This window comes from Mercenaria mercenaria, chromosome 7 (genome assembly GCF_021730395.1).
Source record: "Mercenaria mercenaria strain notata chromosome 7, MADL_Memer_1, whole genome shotgun sequence".
Lineage (NCBI taxonomy): Eukaryota > Metazoa > Mollusca > Bivalvia > Venerida > Veneridae > Mercenaria > Mercenaria mercenaria.
Genome location: NC_069367.1, coordinates 39883701 through 39906392, shown reverse-complemented (window position 1 = coordinate 39906392; position 22692 = coordinate 39883701). Strand labels below are relative to the sequence as shown.

Sequence of the window (22692 nt, the reverse complement as noted above, 5' to 3'; positions counted from 1 at the left end):
TATAGATACATTTATATGGAAGAGAAAGAAAATATATTGCCAGCGCAGCCAGCATAATAAAATAAAAATTGTATGAAATCTTTGATCTGAAGCAAATTTGATCTCCTTTTAGACTCTGATTACATTACGATTGTCGACATGCCAATTATTAGATAAGTGTTGCGATCGAAGCGAACAAATATTTCTTGGGAGGTTCTATGGTATAATTCCTTGAGTTAGGCCAGGTTATTTATTTACTTTGAAACTGAGGTCATTCTATTTTTCTTGTATAAAGCTGAAACAAGAATGTTTCTTTCCGTCTACCTCCCCGAAAATATTATCGTATCCTCAAACGAAATTTACTGTGACTGCATCAAAATCCACCGTACAGGATGGAACCTGCCAATTCTGCATCCTCTGTCGATCGGCTTTCTGCAAAAACAAGTATAATAAATGGAACGTGTTCATAGCTTGTTCGATAAATATCATAAATGGGAAGAAAATACTTCAACAGAAAAGAAAAAAAGTAGGAGTGCCTCAGTTCGTTATTCTCAATTTTCATTCATATTTTGGTAAAAAAAAAAAAAGGGAGGCACCGACCTCCCTGTGCCTTAGTGTTTCAACTTGATTGTTTTCCCCGTTTGCAAGGACTTGAAGGAGTGCTGTCTCCCTTGATTTCCCCCTTTGATGTTAGTATTATTTGGAAACAGACCTGAACATGACATCAAAAAAAAAAAAACAACAAGAGCTGTCGGAGGACAGCAACGCTCGACTATTCAACAGCCTTGTCAATTGAATGAATACAAAAGTCGAAAAAGGGGCATAATTTTGTAAAAATGGAGAAAGGGGTTATGGAACCTTCACAGTGCTTATCAGCTCATAAAGTGAACAAGTGCGTGAAGTTTCAATCCTTTCCCATAAGTGGATAATGAAATACCAGCTTACATACAAAAACTTAACCAAAAACTTCTAAGTCGAAAAAGGGGCATAATTTTGAAAAAAATGCAAAGTAGAGTTATGGGACCTATACAGTGCATGTCAGATCATGACAGTGAACAAGTGTGTGAAGTTTCAATCCATTCCCATTAGTGTGTACTGAGATACCAGCTTACATACAAAACCTTAAGCAAAAATTTCTAAGTCAAAAAGGGGGCATAATTTCATAAAAAAGCAAAATAGAGCTATGGAACCTGTGCAGTGTAGGTCAGTTTATCACAGTGAATAAGTGTGTGAAGTTTCAGTCCATTCCCACAAGTAGTTACTGAGATACCAGCTTACATACAAAACCTTAACCAAGAATTTCTAAGTCGAAAAGGGGACATAATTTTGTAAAAAAGCAAAATAGAGTTATGGAACCTGTGCAATGTAGGTCAGTTTATCACAGTGAATAAATGTGTGAAGTTTCAATCCGTTCCTGCAAGTGGTTACTGAGATACCAGCTTACATACAAAACCTTAACCAAGAATTTCTAAGTCAAAAAAGGGGCATAATTTTGTAAAAAAGCAAAACAGAGTTATGGAACCTGTGCAGTGTAAGTCAGTTTATCACAGTGAATAAGTGTGTGAAGTTTCAATCCATTCCCACAAGTGGTTACTGAGATACCAGCTTACATGCAAAATCTTAACCAAATCGGGACGCGGACGCCGACGCAGACGCGGACGCCGACGCCGACGCATGGGTGAGTCCAATAGCTCTACTATTCCATGAATAGTCGAGCTAAAAAAGGGTAAAAAATATCCGATCGCTCCAGGAAAAAAAACCCGCCACTGAAAAGGTTCAAACTTAGATAAAGAAAGTAAAGATTTCGCCCACTCACTCCATCTTTTTTTCTTTTCTTTTTTTCTTTGAAACTTTCTAAAGAACAAGAGATTAATTTGGAGTGGCCTAAAGGCAGATTGTGTATGTGGTTAAGCTAAAATCATGTTCATTGTGACACTGTTCACTCAAATTATCTCGAGTATCTTGTTTAATCCATGTTTTACAGTAATCGAGCAGATCACGTGACAATATTGCAAGGTTGCCGCCATTTTACACTGTTTATGTTCTGGACAAAGAAAGATGGCGTTTTGGCTTTGTTTCATGTAGTAACTAACTGAAAGCGTAATAGATGCCTATGTGAAGTGAGATGATTGCCTTTCGGAAACACTGTGTAATTTTGGACAAAAGGTGAAGTTGAACTTTTACAGTTTTGCTTTGAATCAAATATTATGCTTGGCTGTTTCATGAGTCCTGGTGTCAGAGTACAATGTTAAAAAAAGATTTAGAAATTATAGAAACATTAAGGTTTTGATTAAGATGTTGAGACTTTTCACATTTCTTGGTATTTGGAATGAAGGGTGGGTGGCATCTGCGTCGGCGTCCGCGTCCCGATTGGTTAAGTTTTTGTATCATATATATGAACTGGAAGTGCCAAATTCCATTGCGGGAAAACAAGTGTCAAAAGGACCAAAGAAACATTATTGTTTATACAGCTCTCGATGAGAGCTGTACGGTTTCTACAACTACATGAACATGTATGTAAGCTGGTATCTCAGTAACCTAGTCTAAATAATGAGACCTCGGGTAGACCGATTTTTACATTTTGATATTTTACATGAGGCGGATATTGACAAGTCAAAAAATATTAACGATATTCAACTCTCGAGTACAATTATTTGGACTACTCAGTAACCACTTATGGGAATAGATTGAAACTTCACACACTTATTCACTGTGATAAACTTACTTACATTGCACAGGTTCTATAACTCTATTTTGCTTGTTTACAAAATTATGCCTCTTTTTCGACTTAGAAGTTTTGGGTTAAGTTTTTGTATGTAAGCTGGTATCTCAGTACCCACTAATGGGAATGGATTGAAATTTAAAACAGTTGTCCATTGTCATGAACTGATATGCGTTGTACAGGTTCCATAACCCTGTTTTGCAATTTTACAGAATTATTCCCCTTTTTCAACTTTTATATTCATTCAGCTGACAAGGCTGTTGAATAGCCAAGCGTTGCTGTCCTCCAACAGCTCTTGTTTTTTTCAGGTATGAAGTTGAAAAGTCAAAAGTTAGTGTATACCAAGACCAGAAATGAAGCTAAGATAGAGACAGACATAGTACAGGTCATGTAACAGATGGTTAGTCACAGGGTTAGTAATCCTTATGCTGGACATGAGTATCAAGATCTGCACTGTTTGCCACATAGTCAGTATATTTTTGGTAAGCACCCTTTTTAACAGTTACTGGTACTGTCCAAATTGATAAGAGAGCAACTGAAAAACAAACAGATGCGAGTTTTCAGCTAGTTTTCTAAACAATAATCAATATGTTTCCTAATGTTTTATTATGTCATAGAATTAAATGTTTCTGAAAAGATGGAAGTGCCTTTATTTATGATGTATAGCTGTTTAGCAGGAGTCCTCCCTTTTTGCATCATGACTTCGGAATTACATTTTCAGCTCGTAAGCATACAAAGAGCACACGAGCGAGCTGATATTCAGTGCGGTTATTTGTACTTAATTTTTAGCTCACCTGAACTTTGTTTAAGGATGAGTTATTTGTATATAAATTATATAGTTGGATGGTGCGTCGTCAGCCATCGTCCAGTGTCAACTTTGTTTACTTAAACATCTCCTCAGAAACTGCAGGTCAGACTTACACCAAATTTGGTCAGTAGAATCCTGGCATGGACCTCTATCAAGTTTGTTCAAATGGTTCACCTTGGCCCTTTTTAGGGGCCGCAAGAGCTAAAAATAGAAAAACCTTTAAAGATCTTTTCCTCATGAACCGCTTGATAGATATTCATCAAACTTGATCTGTAGCATCATTGTAAGGCTTTCTCCCAGTTTTGGTCAAATAGGAGCACTTTGCCCCTTTTAGGGGCCCCAAAGCTAAAATTAGAAATACCTTTGAATAACTTTTTCCCATGAACCACATAAAGGCATCATTATAAGGTTCTGTCTGACATTTGTTCAATACGGGCACTTGGCCCCTTTTAGGGGCCGCTAGAGCCAAAATTAGAAATACTCTTCTATGACTTCTTGTCATGAACCATTAGAAAGGTCTTCATCAAACTTGGTCTGTAGCATCATTATAAGGTCCATTCCCAATTGTGTTCAACTTGGGGCACTTATTTGAGCTAGTGTCATGAAATCTCACAAGGTTGTCATTCAGCATGTTTGAAGTTGGGGTTTTAATTGTGATATCACACAGCTGCACCATGCATAAAAGTACATAAAATTTTGTGTTAATGCCTGCATCTCAAAAATGTTTTGACTTAGAGTGATAAAATAAAGTATGGATTGTTACATAGCATGCCAAGGTGTGCACCTGGGGTTCTGTTTTGGTTGTTACTCGACCAGACCAGAGTTGCGGTCCTTGACTTAGTGAAAAATACACATTAAGTGCATAAAAGTTTGTTTTGTAGATATCTTAAAAAATATTTCACCTAGATTCATGTGTTACATATAGCATGTGAAGGTGTGCACCTGGGGTTCTGTTTTGGATTTCACTTGGCCAAAAAAGAGAATGATATGGTCCTTGGCTAAGTTTGGAAGAGGGGGCACCAGTGTCTAATGGACACACATCTAGCTTTAAATGATTGAAATCAGATATGCCTTTCATGGATGATCATTGAATTTGTTTGGACGTAATTTTCATTTAATAAAATACCTTCAGGAGTTATCCCCCATGAATAAAACACACTGGATGGCCATACCCTCATATGAATGTTCTGTCAAATATTCACAATGTCTCTCTGAGCTTGTTAGATGTAACAAAGAGAGCCAACATTTTTACCTCTGTTTTTAGGCGTGGACAGAATGTTGTTGTGGTGACTTTGTTCAAGTTACATATTCTGACAAAGATGGTAAAGCAGTGGCAGACAGAGTTGTGTGACATTGTGTATGTTTCGTTTGTTAGAGCCCATGCACAGACAGAAGAAAAGCCAAGGTATGTAGATTGTAATGAACTTGATATACACCGTCAGCCTTAAAGCGGCATGCATCCACATCGTTCTTAAGAAGGCTTTAAAACTTAATTCCTGACAAACTTTATGTTACAGAAACACATGAGAATTTGCTGTTTTTACTACTTTTTACGATGAAAATCGAAAGGTGTTTTTCACGCTTTTACTCCAGGTAAACACTCTCAATTATAAATATCTATATTTTGAAGTCATTATTCACTACTTCAGCTATAGTGCTATTGGTTACGACGACGGGAAAATGTCTTTATTGCTGCAGCGGTCCGGGGTTTGATTCCTAATGCGGTCATCTTTTTTTTGATTTGGAACTTTTAAAATATTTTAGAACGAAAATTCATATTCTATTGTTCATAATATGACCAAACTTCAATTTGAAAGAAAGATTATTTTTTAGCCAAATCTGGATGCATGCTGCTTTAAATAGGTTAGTGGTAAAAACGTAGGAATCTATAAAAGACTTCTCCGTAACCACAAGATGGATCTTCATCAAACTTCATTTGTAGCAGTGTATTAGGGTCTTCTCCTAGGTTTGTTCATATTGAGGCACTTGGAACCTTTACGGGGCTGTTAGAGCTAAAAATAGAAAAACCTTCAAACAACTTAGCTAATGGACCGCTTGATGGATATTTCTGAAACTTGGTATGTAGTACCATAAGGTCCTTTAAAAAAATATTCAACGGGTGCACTGTGCCCTTTTTAGGGACCACTTCAGCTAAAATTAGAAATAACATGTAACAACTCTCATGAACTGCTTGATAGATTTTCATCAAACTTGGTCTATCCCTATATCAGTACAGGTTGATAATTTGTGCTATCGACTGCTCTGTTGTGTAGGACTAATATTTTTGAGCAAAAGTTAGAGAAGAAACTATGAAAGTTGCTGATGTCAACATGTAATAAAAGACTTACTGAATGGCTTGCCAGGCAAGAGTCGAAACTATGTGCCCTTGGCCCTTTCAGCCATGGGTTAGATATAGTTTTGACTATTGACCAATAAGTCATTCAGTAAGGGTATGTTGTAATGGGTAAGTTTGTATTATTAGGAATGATTAAAGCATGAAGTAATAGTAGTGCGACACAGTAACACAGTATCATGAAGAAGATAATGGAAATGCAGAAAAATATTTTGTGAAATACATTGGAATGATTTTTTTTTAGTAAGTAGTCTTTTGGTCATAACCTACCAGTTTTAATATATCCTTTCCGCTACCGTACGTAACTTAGTAAAACATATTAGCATCTGATGGCCCTTTCACGTTTCTGTTGAGGCCCGCCCGCTTAGCTCAGTAGGTAAGAGCGTTGGTCTACGGATCGCAGGGTCGCGAGTTCGATCCTCGGGCAGGGCTTATGTTCTCCGTGACTATTTGATAAACGACATTGTGTCTGAAATCATTAGTCCTCCACCTCTGATCATTCATGTGGAGAAGTTGGCAGTTACTTGCGGAGAACAGGTTTGTACTGGTACAGAATCCAGGAACACTGGTTAGGTTAACTGCCCGCCGTTACATGACTGAAATACTGTTGAAAAACGGCGTTAAACCCAAAACAAACAAAAAAAACGTTTCTGTTGAATCAACATTTATTACATGAAATTCTTTTGAAAAAAATTCTAAAATGTCTAGGTCTGCAGCTCTCAAATGTGGAAATATCTTACATCTGAGGCATATAATGACACTTTCAGAAAACATCTAAAAGGATCTTTTGAACGATTTGCTCGGTTACGGACTCCTGAGGGATTTGTCTTTATTCTGAGTTCAAATATTTTTTTGTAGACATGTCCTGCTAAAGCCCAGGTATTTTCAAATCGTTGGAATGTTCTGAAAATTGACTCTTCATGCATTAGCAAAAAATAAAAAAAATATAAAAAATTAAAGAAGTCCATGCGCATACATTAATAGATAGGGTGACTGACCCCTGACTATAAACCAATGCAAATGGGACTATCGTTTCCAAGTTTAGCTTCATTTTCTTTACTTCCAGAAAAAGTTAAAGGTCGCCTGACATAATTATTGTCAAAAACATATTGTATGCCTGGCAAGATTGCATAAAAACGTGCTGGTAGTCCTAAGGATATGGTGTTCACACTGAAAAAGTGAGATTTAAGTACACATTCTAAATGAATTTGTGCAAAATGTGGGAAAATTAAGATCTATTTACTTTGGACTTCTTTTGACTACACCATGGAAACACATTTTCAACCAAATTACTGACCTTATTCTTATAAAAATAAAAATAAACTAGATATATTTTAATAGAATATAACCAGTAAGATCAGTTTAGTTCTGTAGGCTATACTGTAGGATATGTTACACTGTGTGAAATAAAAACATGGTGAAACCTACATTTTTAGCTCGACTATTCGAGAATAGTCTAGCTATTCTACTCACCCGGGCTTTGGCGTCAGCATCACACCTTGGTTAACGTTTTGCATGCAAGTACATAAGTTCTGGCCGTACTCTGCCACAAATTACTGGCCATAAGTTAACTAAACTATAGATTAAATGAATACACATAGATAATGTAGTTGACATTAAGATAAGATAGGATGAAATAAGATTTATTAAAATTTGGCAAAATAGCAAACAAGTACAACATAAGCTCATGTCAGCTTTTGAACCGACATAAATAAATAAGTTATTAAACCCTTATCATGCTGGACAAAATTGATTCTGCCTTTGTGACTTGTGTAGATCATGATCAGCCTGCACATCCTTGTAGTCTGATCAAGATCTGCACTATTCGCCATTCACTCAGTATCTTTTTGGTAAGCACCCCTTTTTAACAGCAAATGGTACTGTCCAAATTGAAAGATGGACAAGGTCATTATTATAGAAATTTAGCAGGGTGTGCTATTAATTTTGTATAGCTCCTGTGTCAGAATCTGTTCTTAAAATAATGGTCAGTGACGAGGGTATTGGAACGAAGAAAATATCACTTGTCTTTCAGATAGAGCCATGAGATTTTCCAGAAATTATCCCATTTAATTATTTTGTCCTCAACCATAGAAATGTACCAAGAGTTTTTCATATTCCTGTGGATTTAGATTTGGCTCTTCATCACAAACAACTTGTAGATTTTAAAACATTAAAATAACCATGGTGTAATAAAAATATAAATATTCTGTGGTAAGTGCATCAAGAAAAATGACAATTGATTGCATAGAATAGAATTTATGGAAATTTTGCTTGCACGTGTCCAAGAAAAAAATCAGGATTTTTTGTTTTAATTTAGTAAAACCACAATATTTTCACCAGTTTGCATTCAAATCACTAAAAATTTTCAGTGGGTAAGTTTTGTACCATACCTGTGTAGAAAATAACAAACATTTCATCATTTGACAACTTTAAGGCAAAAAAAAAAGAAAAGAGAATACAAGAAAAGGGGATATTTGTGTTTTTAGAAATCACCAGTAAATTGTTTTCTCACCTGCATTATAACTCAACTATATGTATGGTCTTCCATAATTTGAAACATGTATGATCCCATTGTCTTCAAAAGCTGCATTTTAGCTGCCTTAGTTCACCACAAAATGGCCAAAAAATAAATAATGGTATCATACTTTATTTGAGAATTTTCCCATGAATGATATTTCCTCCTGTGTTCACCATTGTTATAGCAGGAGAAAACTGTTCCATGAAACTTCTTACAGTATACATCAACTGTAGCAGATATGTGTGATGAAATACTGTAAATGCAAGGATTGAAAGGGTTTAGTTTTGGAAAAAAACACCTTATTTTTGTATACATTACTGACCAGTCAGAAACAACTAAATATTGCCATAATCCCAGAGCTTTATCTTATTCTTGGTAATTTGTACTTTTTGAATTATAGTGTTTTCTGACCCATAAAGTGTTTCTTACTTATCTCTTCATCTCTGCACTTGTATTTTAATACAAAACACATAAGAAAGCTTCATGAGATTTACAAAGATGTGGTAAACTTCCTGTCAATTTACTTGGCTAGATTTAAACCCTTTCATCATTTTATTGTGATTTTTTTTATAAAAGTTTAAGTTATTTGCAAAATGTTTTTGCTTGGATACTGAAATTGGATTCATTCGGTATGAAATTAAGACAAAGTGTATTAATTTTGAACATTTTCGGTCATTTATAGAGAGTTAAATTGAGCCTTTCTTGTCCAAAAAATGAAAGCTATGCACATATTGATGGCTTAGATAATTGGCGCAAAACAAGTCTATCTGCATTTTCAGCTCTACTGTTGGAAGAATATGGAGAGCTATACTACTCACCCTGTGGGCACTGGTTTAAGTTTTTATCCCCTGCCAAATGCAGAGGGATATAGTTTTGGCATCATTCTTCCATCCGTCTGGAGTCATATCCAGGAAGTGGTTTGGAATATTTAAATAAAACTATATATATATATACATGGTCACCACTATAGGGAAATGCGGCCTGTAAAGTTTCAGTCAACACCAGAGTTATGGCCCTTAGTAGTTTGGTGGGTGGCGTCCACAGACTTTGTCCGGAGCATATCTTCTCCATGCATGGAGGGATTTTGATGAATCTAGACACAATTGTTCACCAACATGAGATGGAGTGTCATGCGCAAGAACCAGATCCCTAGGTCTAAGGTCAAGGTCACACCTAGAGGTCAAAGGTCAAATTCAAGAATTACTTTGTCCGGAGCATATTTCCTTCATGCATAGAGGGGTTTAAATGAAACTTGGCACAATTGTTCACCATCGTGAGGCGGTGTCATGCGCAAGAACCAGGTCCTTAGGTCTAAGGTCAAGGTCACACTTAGAGGTCAAAGGTCATATTCAAGAATGACTGTCAGGAGCAAATCTTCTTCATGCATGGTTTGATTTTGATGTAACTTGGCACAATTGTTCACCGTGATGAGACAGAGTGCTGTGCGCAAGAACCAGGTCCATAGGCCTAACGTCAAGGTCACGCTTAGAGGTCAATGGATACAAGAATGAAAACTTTGTCCGGAGCATTTCTTCTTCACACATGGAGGGATTTTGATATAAATTGGCGCAAACGTTCACCACTATGAGACGGAGTGTCATGCGCAAGAACCAGGTCCCTAGGGTTAAGGTCAAGGTCACACTTAGAAGCAGAAGTTCAGATACCAGAATGACTTTGTCCAGAGCATTTCTTCTTCATGCATGTAGGGATTTTGATGTAACTTGTCACAATTGTACACCATCATGAGACGGAATGTTGTGTGCAAGTCCCTTCTTTAGAATTACTTCCCTTTGTTGTTACTATAAAAAGCTTATATTGTAACTTTTTCATTACTAGTCGTAGGGAAAAATCGAGACCACTTTTCTGTAGTACAACATGCATGTTACATCCAATTTTGAGGTGTTATTTGACCTATCTCTACCTGGTAAGGATTTTTTTGTGGACTTGCAATGTTTTTTTTTTTTTTGTTGTTGTTGTTTTTTTATAATTGACTGTAGGGCAAAAATCAAGACCACTTTTCTGTGGGACAACATAGATGTCAATTTCAAATTTTAGGTGTATTTTAAGGTGGTGAGAAGTGTTTGTGGACTTATTTAAAAAAACAAAAAGAATTACAATAATTTAATACTAAACAACCACAAAATTTAAATTCCATTTGCAAATCAGGTGCTAGTGTAAAGAAATTTGTTTTAACGGTGTATATTGTGACATTCGGGTACTCTTGTTTTATAAGTTAAAAGCTTATTTATAATCATTTATACACATGGATACAGTATTATGAAGTGAATAGATAAGAACCAAAATGTGGGTTCCAATAAAGCATGTAGTGTTCATTTTGTGGGGTTTCAGGTCGTACTGAAACAATTATCGGACATGGTGACTAATTCCAGCATTCGATGTTGGAGGAAGTGGGCACATGAAGGTAAAAGCACTAACCCTCTGTTAGCCGGCTGGATGGCTTCCTTACATGAAAGAATTCAATACCCTGAGCGAGACTTGAACTATTATTGCTGAGGGGCAAGTGATTTGATGTCGGTGACCACTTGGCCGAGGAGGCCCCTATGTTAATTATGACACTGTTATACAAGACTATCCAATAAACAGCACACTGCAAAATTAATATACCGGTACATGTAAACATTTCTGCATCAAGCTGAGCTAAGCTGTCGGTTTATAAAGCACCTGATCTTATTCGTGGATGTACACAGGCTGTTAAAAGGTATAAATACCTGTTGCAGAAGGGAAGGGGACAGTGTGGGAGCTGGTACCCTCTAGATGATGAAGATATTTTGTGCCAACCCCCACCCCACCACCAAAAAAAAAAAAAAAAAAAAAAAATTAAAATGATTGAACTATTGATTTCAAAATTCAGGTTGTGCACTCTGGTCCCTCAGAAGTCAGGAGATTACCCCTATTATTTTGGAAGTCAGTAGATTAGCATATATAAAACAGTAATCTGATGACTTCAACAAAGCATCAAGCCCTCTCTAATTTGTTCGAATAGGTCAGCTAATTTAAAGCTAGAAAAGAACACCTTAAACAAATCACTTGATGGATCTTCAGAAAACTTGGTCTGTAGCATTCTTGTATAGTCTCTCTCTCGATGGATCGACTTACTTCAATTTATCTCACATATTAACCCATTTTAAGGGACTGCCAGAACAAAAAGATAGTCAATTCAGTTTGAACAATAATTATGACACTTTTCAGTTTTCGTACATTCTGTTAGAGATTACTTTAAGGAGCAAAAAGACCCATTTCATAGAGTTAGATCACTACTGGAAATGCAAATTTTATTACTTTTATAAAAATTTTGCAATAACCTCCCTGTAATATAAAACTATTTAAAAAGTGGGCTATTTGTGTAGATTGCACTAACTTTTAGTTTTATATTTGCATTTGATAAATATTGGGATATTTCAACTGCCTGAAACAAAATGAAATTTTTAAAACAGCGTGTAACTTCAGAATTCATCTACTTTTCAATTTGTCTTGGCTGCTCAGCCAGGATAGGTAAAGGGAGGTAATAATGATTTTATAAACTTGGATTTCTAATGAATTTTGGCAAAATGGATACTCTTTGATGCAGATCATTGACAAGTCTAATACAAAAGTGCTTATATTGATATCATTCCCTAGGCAAAATATATTTATTCAATTTATACTTATGCTAAAATAATGCTATTTTGGTTGGGCAACCAGGATAGGAAAATCAAATTTTAAAAATACTTTCAAAGAAAATCTTTTATGAAACAAGAACTCATTGAACACGTATAAGTGTATATAATTATAGTTGTTAAAAGTTTTGAAACAAATCCATACATGTGTTGACCGAAATCTGATTAACCACCTTTAAAAACAGAATTGAAATACCTTCAAAAATAACTTTTTTTCGTGAACTGCTTGATGGATCAGCACCAAATTTATAAATTTATTCTGTAGCATTCCTGATTGGGCCCAATCTCAAGTATGTTCAGGTAGTTACCCATTACTGCCTTTTAGGACCAGGAAAAATGGAAGAAAAAAAAAGAGTTGAGATTGAAATTTTAAACTACCACTTCTTGCATTTTGACTTGAAATAATCCTATGTTAGGGATCTGTAAGATAAGAAAGAAATACTGGCTGCTGGTTTCAGAAAACTTCTGTTTCGCTGCGTTCTTATGGCAGTGTTGGCCAGGCCATGCTTTAATTAAAACAGCTTTATGTTTTCTGTGCTTTGACCAGCCCGTCAAAATTATCGGACTTTTCAAACATGGTTTACGTATGAAACAGGAAATGACATTTTGTTTTTTGTGCCAAAGTTAAAAATCACATTACCAGTTCTTTTAATCATAATTTACTGAAAGAAGAAAAAGCATTGAAGGAAAAATTACTGAAAAAAAGGATACACTTGCATGTATTTCTGGATTAGATTTCCAGAAAAAAGGATGAAATGGTAGATTAAAGGTCAGCTATTGAATATTTTTACTATAATGGAAACATGAATTTTGAGATTTATATCTAAAAGGTTTTCAGTAAAGTACAATGAATGAATGTAAAATGAATTATTCTGTAAATTAACACAGTGGATGAAGGTTTAAACACAGTGAATTAATGTTGAATGAAGTACTTTGTAAAAAGAGTGTTATGAAACACAGTGGATGGACTCTTAACTCAGTTACATTGTAAAACAGTAGCATGGTTAAATTGTTTTGTTTAATGAATTACTTTTAAAACACTGATTTAGTAGCAAGGTTTTTAAGTGGACTCGATGGCATGGATTTAATTTGTTACACACTGGCAGGGTCTCTAAGTGGATTTAATATGCGACACACTGGCATCATGGTCAGTTTAAGCAGATTTAATTTGTAACACACTGGCAGGGTATTTAAGTTGATTTAATTAGTAACACACTGGCTGGGTCTTTAAGTGGATTTAATTTGTATTACACTGGCAGGGTATTTAAGTGGATTTTATTTGTAACACACTGGCTGGGTCTTTAAGTGGATTTAATTTATGACACACTGGCTGGGTCTTTAAGTGGATTTAATTTATAACACACTGGCAGGGTCTTTAAGTAGATATAATTTGTGACACATAGTGTAAATGTCTGTATAGATTTGTTTGAACTGAAAATGTTACAAAAATGTGTAAAAAGAAAAGTTATTAATTTCAAATATGTGTTGGAATCCGTTTTTTTCCAAATTCAAATAATTTACAATGCTATTTCCCCAATGCTATGTGTTTTGGTGACATTCCCAAAATGATCTTGATTGGTAATTTCATCATACTTACACCTTAATGCTGCATTTCTTGGGTGATCCTGAGACTACTAGGAATGTTTGAATTTATTCTAACTTTTCATTTAATAAACATGGGCATGAAAGGGGTGAACTTAAAAATCATCTTGCTCTTATAAAAAATTGAAGTTATTTTACACAATGTTTTCATGGTTTCTGAAGCCAATGTTGATTGGTCAAAAATTGAGACCTGTAAGGGAAAGGAACAAATTTCATAAAAGACATGTATGTGACGTCACATAGACTTACAATGTTTCATATCTGTGAAATAGTATATAATTATCAATGGTGACCATACATATTGACAGACCCACCAGATATAACCTCACTTTTCAGAAGAATCAATTCTATAAATATTTAAGCAGGTTTTTTCCTTTATATTTTCTTTTCTCAAGCATTTATGCTTAAACATTTTATTTAATGATAAATTCAGTCTTTTTTTATTGTATATTCAACTATTTGTTGTTTCCAGATATTATTCTTCACTAATTCCTGCTTTAACTAAAATTGCCAAACATTTAGAATTGACATTTTGAATGGTGACTATTGTTATGTTTTTGATGCTAACTACTCCTTGCTCATAGTGATACCTGCGCATTTTTTTTTCAGTATTTAAAATATAGTTGATAATTAATCCACAGAAGGTAGGTTCCATTTTGATTAATAAAGCAAAGATGTCATTTTGTAGCTCACATAAGAGTTGGGAGGCATAAACATGCCCAATAGAAAGCAGTTAAAGTGATGAGATGATTTTCATTCTGGTCACTGTCATGACTCAGTGTTGTACAGCCTGTCTTGCTGAAGGGTTTGACAGCTTTCAATGTTGAGTTGTTCAAAAGTCTGTCTTGCTGAAGAGTTTGACTGTGCTTTTGATGTTGAGTTGCTCATATATGACCATTGACACATGCCTGGCAAACACAGAAGCATTGGTCGAGAGAGTAGGTCGCTTTCCTTTGGAGCGAAGGCTCTAGGTGCGATTCCTTGCTACTCCCATTGCAGTGTAACTTTAGGCAAGGCACTTTATCATGATTGCAGTCCACTTAGCTGTAGATGGGTACCAGCAACTTGCTGGGGATAAATAAAAAAATTACATTTATCATAATGAATGGTGATGCTACAGAAGCTATTTTGCTTTGTAAATCAAAAATGAACGTATTTTACTGTAGGAACAAAATTCTAACATGTAAGATAAATCACTTATTCATATTATCAAAGGGTAGTTAGCATCAACATAAAAGACAAGACAAGATTACTGACAGTAGTTATGACAATGTTTATAGAGTTGACACCTTGGAAAACTTTCTCCACACATTAAAAATATTGCACAAATGATTCCAGTTATATAAGGCAGTAAACAAACTAACAGACAGACGGACAGATGGAATGACGGACAGTCAGGCAGAGTAATTGCTATCATGACCAAATAACTTTGCTTCTTAGAAACCTGAACATCATTTGGAGTGTAGAGGATAACCTTCCAGCGGAGTCAATATTTCCAAGGGGCTTGGGATGTGACTTTGAGGGGCTAAAATTTAATCCCCTACCACGAATGGTGAGGGGAGGGGTTATAGGAATGGTCTCCATCCGTCCATTCATCCTTCCATCCATTCATCTGTAACACTTTGTGTCTGCTCTGTATCTCCTAAACTCCTTAAAGGATTTTCGTGAAACTTGGTCAAATGATCACCTCATCAATTCTCATCAAGATGATGTGCAGAACTTGTGAGTCAGCTCAAGGTCAAGGTCACAACTCAAGGTCAAAGGTTTGCCTTCTATTTTGTGTCCACTCAGTATATCTCCAAAACCCCTTTAAGGATTTTCATGAAACAGTGGACTCAAATGTTATGAGAAAGATGAGGTAACCTTCTTGCATGCCTAACACGATTTTGCCATTGTTTTTTCTAGTGCTAGAAAAACTTCTATGTTTTCTATGTAAGTTGTCTTGTGTGCTGTAATTTATTAACAAGTGCTACTATAGTAAGATATTCCATGTAAAGAAAAATGTTCATATACTTTATTTATTCTATTAATTAAAGAATATGGCATGCAAGAAAAAGAATCTATTACTATAGTTGAAGGTGGGGATAGAAATATTCTGGTTCTCAAGTAAGTGTTTCATGGTAACTCGGCTCTTTTCGTGGTAACTCGGCAGAGCCTTGTTACTCAGCCTAAACAATTACCCTCAAGCCATATATTTCCATCAGCACATTCAGCCAGTGAAAGATTCTTATATTCTGTTACAGTGTAATCATTGACTGGAATTCCATGCACGAGGTCATAAATAAAATTTGAAAAGATCAGTCATCTTAAAAGTTCTGCTAAGGCCCATTTTTGTCTTGTTATTTTGGTAATGGTATAATGGGGAAAATGATTTGTAAATTATTGATTTTGGAAAAGATATCAAATATTAAAAGGTACTCTTCAGGATCAATTTCTGGGCATAAAATACATCTGAACAACTTGTATAGGGTTAGCTTTTGAGATGACATTTAAATTTTATACATCTAGTGGTTATGGTGGGGACACCACTTGATCAGTTTCTAAAGTTCTGTTTCCTCAAAGCAACATTTTGGTACTCATCAGCTGTTTTGCTTTTCAGCCATTTGTGCGACTTGTTCATTTTTAGCTCACCTGAGCACAAAGTGCTCAAGGTGAGCTTTTGTGATCGCTCTGTGTCCGTCCGTCGTCAACATTTTGACTGTTAACACTTTAGAGGTCACAATTTTGGCCTGATCTTAATGAAACATGGTCAGAATGTTACCCTCAATAAAAACTTGGACGAGTTTGATATTGGGTTATCTGGAGTCAAAAACTAGGTCACCAGGTCAAATCAAAGGAAAAGCTTATTAACACTCTAGAGGTCACAATTTTGGCCCAATCTTAATGAAACTTGGTCAGAATGTTACCCTCAATAAAGTCTTGTACGAGTTTGATGTCGGGTCATCTGGGTTCAAAAACTAGGTCACCAGGTCAAATCAAAGGAAAAGCTTGTTAACACTGTAGAGGCCACATTTGTAACTATCTTCATGAAACTTAGAATGTTAATCTTGATGATCTCAAGGTCCAGTATGAAACTGGGTCATGTAGGATCAAAAACTAGGTCACCAGGTCAAATAAAAGGAAAAGCTAGTTAACACTCTAGAGGCCACATTTATGACCATATCTTAATGAAACTTGGTCAGAATGTTAATCTTGATGATCTATAGGCCAAGTTCAAATCTGGGTTAGGTGGGGTCAAAAACTAGGTCTCTAGGTCAAATCAAAGGAAAAGCTTGTTAACTCTGTAGAGGCCACATTTATGACTGTATCTTCATGATACTTAGAATGTTAATCTTGATGATCTTTAGGTCAAGTTCGAATCTGGGTCATGTTTGGTCAAAAACTAGGTCACCAGGTCAAATCAAAGGAAAAGCTAGTTAACACTTTAGAGGCCACATTTATGACCATATCTTAATGAAACTTGGTCAGAATGTTAATTTTGATGATCTTTAGGTCAACAGGTCAGGTGAGCGATACAGGGCCTTCATGGCACTCTTTTTTAACAAAGATGTTTGTGTACATTTTCACATTATAGCAAAACAGTGCATTACATATTATAGGGTATGAAACCTTTTCAATATATTCACTTTCTAAAACTGCCAGTGATGAACTAATTACATTTTTGCTTTTCCACAGAGACAGAATCAGTTACCAAAATAATGACAATAATGATAATAACTACATATTTCAGTTGTGATTTTAGGGACATTAAGTTTTCTTTCTGCTAAAACATTAAAATTATGTTGCCAGTTTGGAAAACTCCAGTCTGAACTTGGAAAGCACAGAATATGGATCACATAGTGAGTTTGATATTCTCCATGATGATCTGACAAAAGACATTCAGTTTGTGCCTGAAAGCATTGGTCCTCCATGCTATCATGATTTCTTTTATTACTGGGTCATACGGGACCATAAACAAAGTCACCAGTACAATCATATCAAAACTATCTATTAACCTTTAGCCTGCTGCCGGCAAGTGATTCTGCCTTTGCGACCAGTGCAGACCAAGATCAGCCTGCACATCCGTGCAGTCTGATCATGGTCTGCACTGTTCGCTATTCAGTCAGTAAATTTTCAGTGAACACCCCTTCGAATAATAAATGGTACTGCCCAAATTGAATGATAGACCAGTCCATTATAGAAATTTAGCAGGGTAAAGGTTAATTACTTGACTCTTGATTATCCTTGTTGCTTTTTGGTTGATTCTTGCCCATTTATAGAGTAATGAAACTTATACAATTCAATGTAGTTAATCAGACTTTGGTCCACAGATGGATTTGTTTAATACTTTAACAACTAATCACTTACACTTAATTGTGTTCACTGAGTTCTTAATACATGTTAGATTTTCACTGGAAGTTTCTTTTTAATATTTGATTTTCCTATCCTGGTAGCCCAACGAAAATAGCATTATTGTAGCGTAAGTATAGATTAAATAAATATATTTTGCCTAGGGAATGATATTAATATAAGCACTTTTGTATTAGATTTGTCAAAGATTTGCATCAAAGAGTATCCATTTTGCCAAAATTCAATATAAATCCAAGTTTGTAAAATTATTATTACCTCCCTTTGCCAGTCTCAGTTGCACAACCAAGATAAGATTGAAAATAGCTGAATCCCAAAGCTACATGCTGTTTTAAAACTTGCATTTTGTTTCAGGTAGTTGAAAAATGTCCCAATAATTATGAAATACAAAATGTAAGACTAGAAATTATATTGAACTCTAAGGAAATAGTCCACTTCTTAAATACTTTTATATTAAAGGGAGATAATTACAAAGTTTCATTAGAAGTAATTAAATATACATTTTGGGTAGGGATCTAAATCTATGTAATGGGTCTTTTTGTTTATTGTGTAAATCTCTAACAAAATACACTTAAAATTAAAAAAATGTCATAAAATGTTGCTAAATGTGATTGACCACCTTTAGGCATTCACTCATATATCCATTTGGATTTCCTAGAAGTAATTTCTGCCATTAGACTTAGACACCCCCTGTATTCTGAAAATGTTTATAAGAACTAAACTGAATAGAATATGCTGTACATGATATTATTTTTACAATTTTCATAAAGCTGTCCAAAACTAGGACAAGCCTAACAGAATATATGAAAACTGAAAAATGTCAAAATGTGACTGACCGTCATTTAAGGATTAATCTTATCAGAAAATTAACAGTAAGAAGTTGTAGTGCTGAAGGTGAGCTATTATGACCAGTCATGCCAGCGTCCGGCATGCGGCGTCCATCAACATTTCCCTTATGAAAACTCTATAGAGGCCACAGTTGTGACCCAATATTTATGAAAGTTGTGAAGTTTGAAACTAGGTCATGTGGAGTCAAAAATTAGGTCAGCAGGCCAGATCAAAGGAAAATCTTGTAAACACTCTTGAAATCCACAATTTAAGTTTGAAACTCATGAACATTAGTCAAAATGTTTGTCTTTAATGATCTCTAGGTCAAGTTTGAATCTGGGTCATGTAGGGTCACCAAGGCAAATCAAAGGAAAAGCTAGTGAACACTAGAGGCCACAGTTGTGACCCAGTCTTTATGAAACTTGGTCAGAATGTTTGTCTTGTGGCCCTATTTTTATGAAACTTGGTCAGCATATTTGTCTTGATAATCTTTAGGTCAGGTTTGAAACTGGTTCATGTGGGATCAAAAACTTGGTCAGTAGGCCAGATCAACTCTGATGAGCGATGTAGGGCTATCATGGCCCACTTGTTTAAAATAAGATTGTTTCCAAGTCAGCTTAAAATTACCTTCTAGTAATTATCAGCAAATTGGTCTATCTACTCTCAGTATTACTGTAATCTGTCACTTAAACATTAATGTAAAACAAGTCCAAGTGCAGGTAGACCTATTGGTTAATTAGAAATTATGTAATTAACTAATAAGATTTTAGTCACAGTTTTTTTGTAAAATGTGTATCTCACCATGCTTGATCCAAATATGCCAAAAAAGTGATTTTGTGAAAAATTGTTAGATAGACCTGTTTTGCACCAAGCCATCGATATGTCAAAACTCTGCCAAAACTTTAAAAATACTCAAATTTCATGCTTGCATGAAAATGTCTTTTTTTTACAAAAATTGCAACATATTTATGACCATTAACACTAGCTTCCAACAAACATCACTCTGGGTGACTTAAACACTTGTGTTTTCTCTCCAAGCTTTCCATCCATTAAGCACTTTGTCAGGGCAGCCTTAGAAACCTTTGCATTATCTCTTGAAGCTTTCTATCAATAAGCACTTTGTCAGGGCAGCCTAAACATTTGCTTTATCTCTTGAAGCTTTCTATCCATAAGCACTTTGTCAGGGCAGCCTAAACATTTGCTTTATCTCTTGAAGCTTTCTATCAATAAGCACTTTGTCAGGGCAGCCTAATATCAATAAGCACTTTGTCAGGGCAGCCTAAACATTTGCTTTATCTCTTGAAGCTTTCTATCCATAAGCACTTTGTCAGGGCAGCCTTAACATTTGCTTTATCTCTTGAAGCTTTCTATCCATAAGCACTTTGCCAGGACAGCCTAAACATTTGCTTTATCTCTTGAAGCTTTCTGTCCATAAGCACTTTGCCAGGGCAGCCTAAACATTTGCTTTATCTCTTGAAGTTTTCTGTCCATAAGCACTTTGTCAGGGCAGCCTAAACATTTGCTTTATCTCTTGAAGTTTTCTATCCATAAGCACTTTGCCAGGACAACCTAAACATTTGCTTTATCTCTTGAAGCTTTCTATCCATAAGCACTTTGCCAAGACAACCTAAACATTTGCTTTATCTCTTGAAGCTTTCTATCCATAAGCACTTTTTCAGGGCAGCCTAAACATTTGCTTTATCTCTTGAAGCTTTCTATCAATAAGCACTATGTCAGGGCAGCCTAAACATTTGCTTTATCTATCAAAGTTTTCTGTCCATTGAGCTCAATATGCCAGGGCAACCTAGATCCTCGCTTTATCTCTACAAATTTTCTGAAGGACATAGAATGCTGGTCACCCATACAGCACTCAACATGAAAAAAAGAGGTACATGTATGTGTAAATGTATGCAATTAAACAGTGGCTGTGTCGCTGTACACATTAACAAAATGAATGCAGGTGGCCTCAATTGCCGAGTGGTTAAGAGTGTTGACTTCAGATCTCTTGCCCCTCACTGATGCTGTTTTGAGCCTCACTTGTGGTGTTGAACTCTTCATGTAAGGAAGCCATCCATCTGGCTTATGGAAGGTTGGTGGGTCTACCTAGGTACTTTCCCATCATGAAACAATGCCTGGAGGGTTACTAGGTTGTTTCTCCACCACAAAATGCTGCAAGGTCACCAGAAGACAGTTAAACATGACCAAAACAAAAGAAAACAAAAACAAATGCAAAAATAATAACATTGAAGTAACAGACTAGTATATTTAGGTTTTAAGGTCAGTAATGTTTTTGTACTTTTAATAAATGATTATGGTCTGTTATTTAGGTAGTATTATCTAATATGATAATGGTTCTTACTAGGGATGGGAACGAATACTGAAATCAATATTCGAATATTATTCGGTTTGTTTAAATGGAAGCTTTAAATTCTTATTAAGTGATTAGCAATACACAATGTCTTTGTTTAAAGCGTTAATCATGGTACGTAATAAGGCCTAAAAATGTTTGTTTCGGGTAACCGGACCCTACCTAGTTAAACCCGCTGACGCTAGCGTTTTATTTCATGATTCTGTCAGGATAATCATGAACATATTTAACTAATTCAGTGTTTTAGCTTCAAAATGATACAAAAAATCAATTTGATTATAATATCGACCGTCACAACTTTATCTAAAAACAGTAGGCCATCCCATTTAAGCACGTGTCGCGCTGTTGTATTACCGCCACCATTTTGAAAATTTTCAGTCGGCGTGTAAAAAGCAAGTAAGGCAGACTTTAACCTCCTTCAGCATGATCTTTATACATCTATCATATGTTATTTCTTGATTTTATTATAAACTACTTCAAAATTTATTTCGAATACGGCCGATTGCAGATGAAAACTGATTCTGCGGACGGTCTGAAATGTCGTACAAAATATTGCAAAAAGATTGACAATATCTAAACGTTTGGTATTGTTTTAAAAAAAAAAAATATTCTAAAACTTGTTACATAAAACAGGCGCCAATAAAACTGAACAAAAGATAAAAGATATCATATTTACGCCTCTTGCAAACTGTTAATCCATAACGATAACCCCAGCTAATTATGCATTGCATTTGTCTTGTTAATTGGACATCTTTTGACATGCATCTGACACATTTACACCTGTTGCAAACTGTTAATCTGTTACAATAATTTATGAATATTGGAATTTGATTTTCCTATTCGAATATTCGACCGATTTTCGAATAGAAACTTGATAGGGAGATTGGTCATGACCAGTACATGACCCCTTTAGATTTGTAGGTCAGTAGGCCAAAGGGCAAGGTCACATTGACCCGGAACAGTTAAACACCATCAATTATATGACTGAAAAATTGTTGAAAAAGACGTTAAATCCGAACACACACACACACACACTTCCTGGACAATAACTTGAGAACGTTTGGGCCTAGGATCATGAAACTTAATATGGAGGTTGATCAGGACCAGCAGATGACCCCTGTTGATTTTGAGGTCAATAGATCAAAGGTCAAGGTAATATTGAACCAGAACAGTAGAACTTTTGTTTACAGTGAGCAAATAATTTTTGTTTCTTGTGCAATTACTGAATGCATCAAGGGAGGGGGTGGGGTGGGGTGCATTTCGTGTTCTACGAGCTCTTGTTTTGAAATATTTAGACCAAAGAAAAAAACGGAATAAAACAATGGAAACCTTGGCGAAATAAGCTTTTAAAATGTACATGCATGGAAACTTTCGAGTATTCAGACACCTTCATTGGTACTTAACCTCGGATATTTTCAGCGACAAGAAACCTTGGATATTTTCCATGATCAGAAACCTTGGAGTATTGGGACAACTTCTGTGGTTTTAAA

At 35.5% G+C, this 22692-nt stretch overlaps 1 long non-coding RNA gene across 1 annotated transcript in view; it reads left to right on the top strand.

Moving 5' to 3' along the window:
- The first annotated feature begins 2006 nt into the window (after nucleotides 1–2006).
- LOC123555451 (uncharacterized) overlaps nucleotides 2007–22692 on the top strand; it is a 103954-nt gene continuing 83268 nt past the window's right edge. The window contains exons 1-3 of the long non-coding RNA XR_008371712.1: nucleotides 2007–2145; nucleotides 3010–3183; nucleotides 4774–4914. This is a non-coding gene — a long non-coding RNA (uncharacterized LOC123555451). The remainder of the gene's footprint in view (nucleotides 2146–3009; nucleotides 3184–4773; nucleotides 4915–22692) is intronic.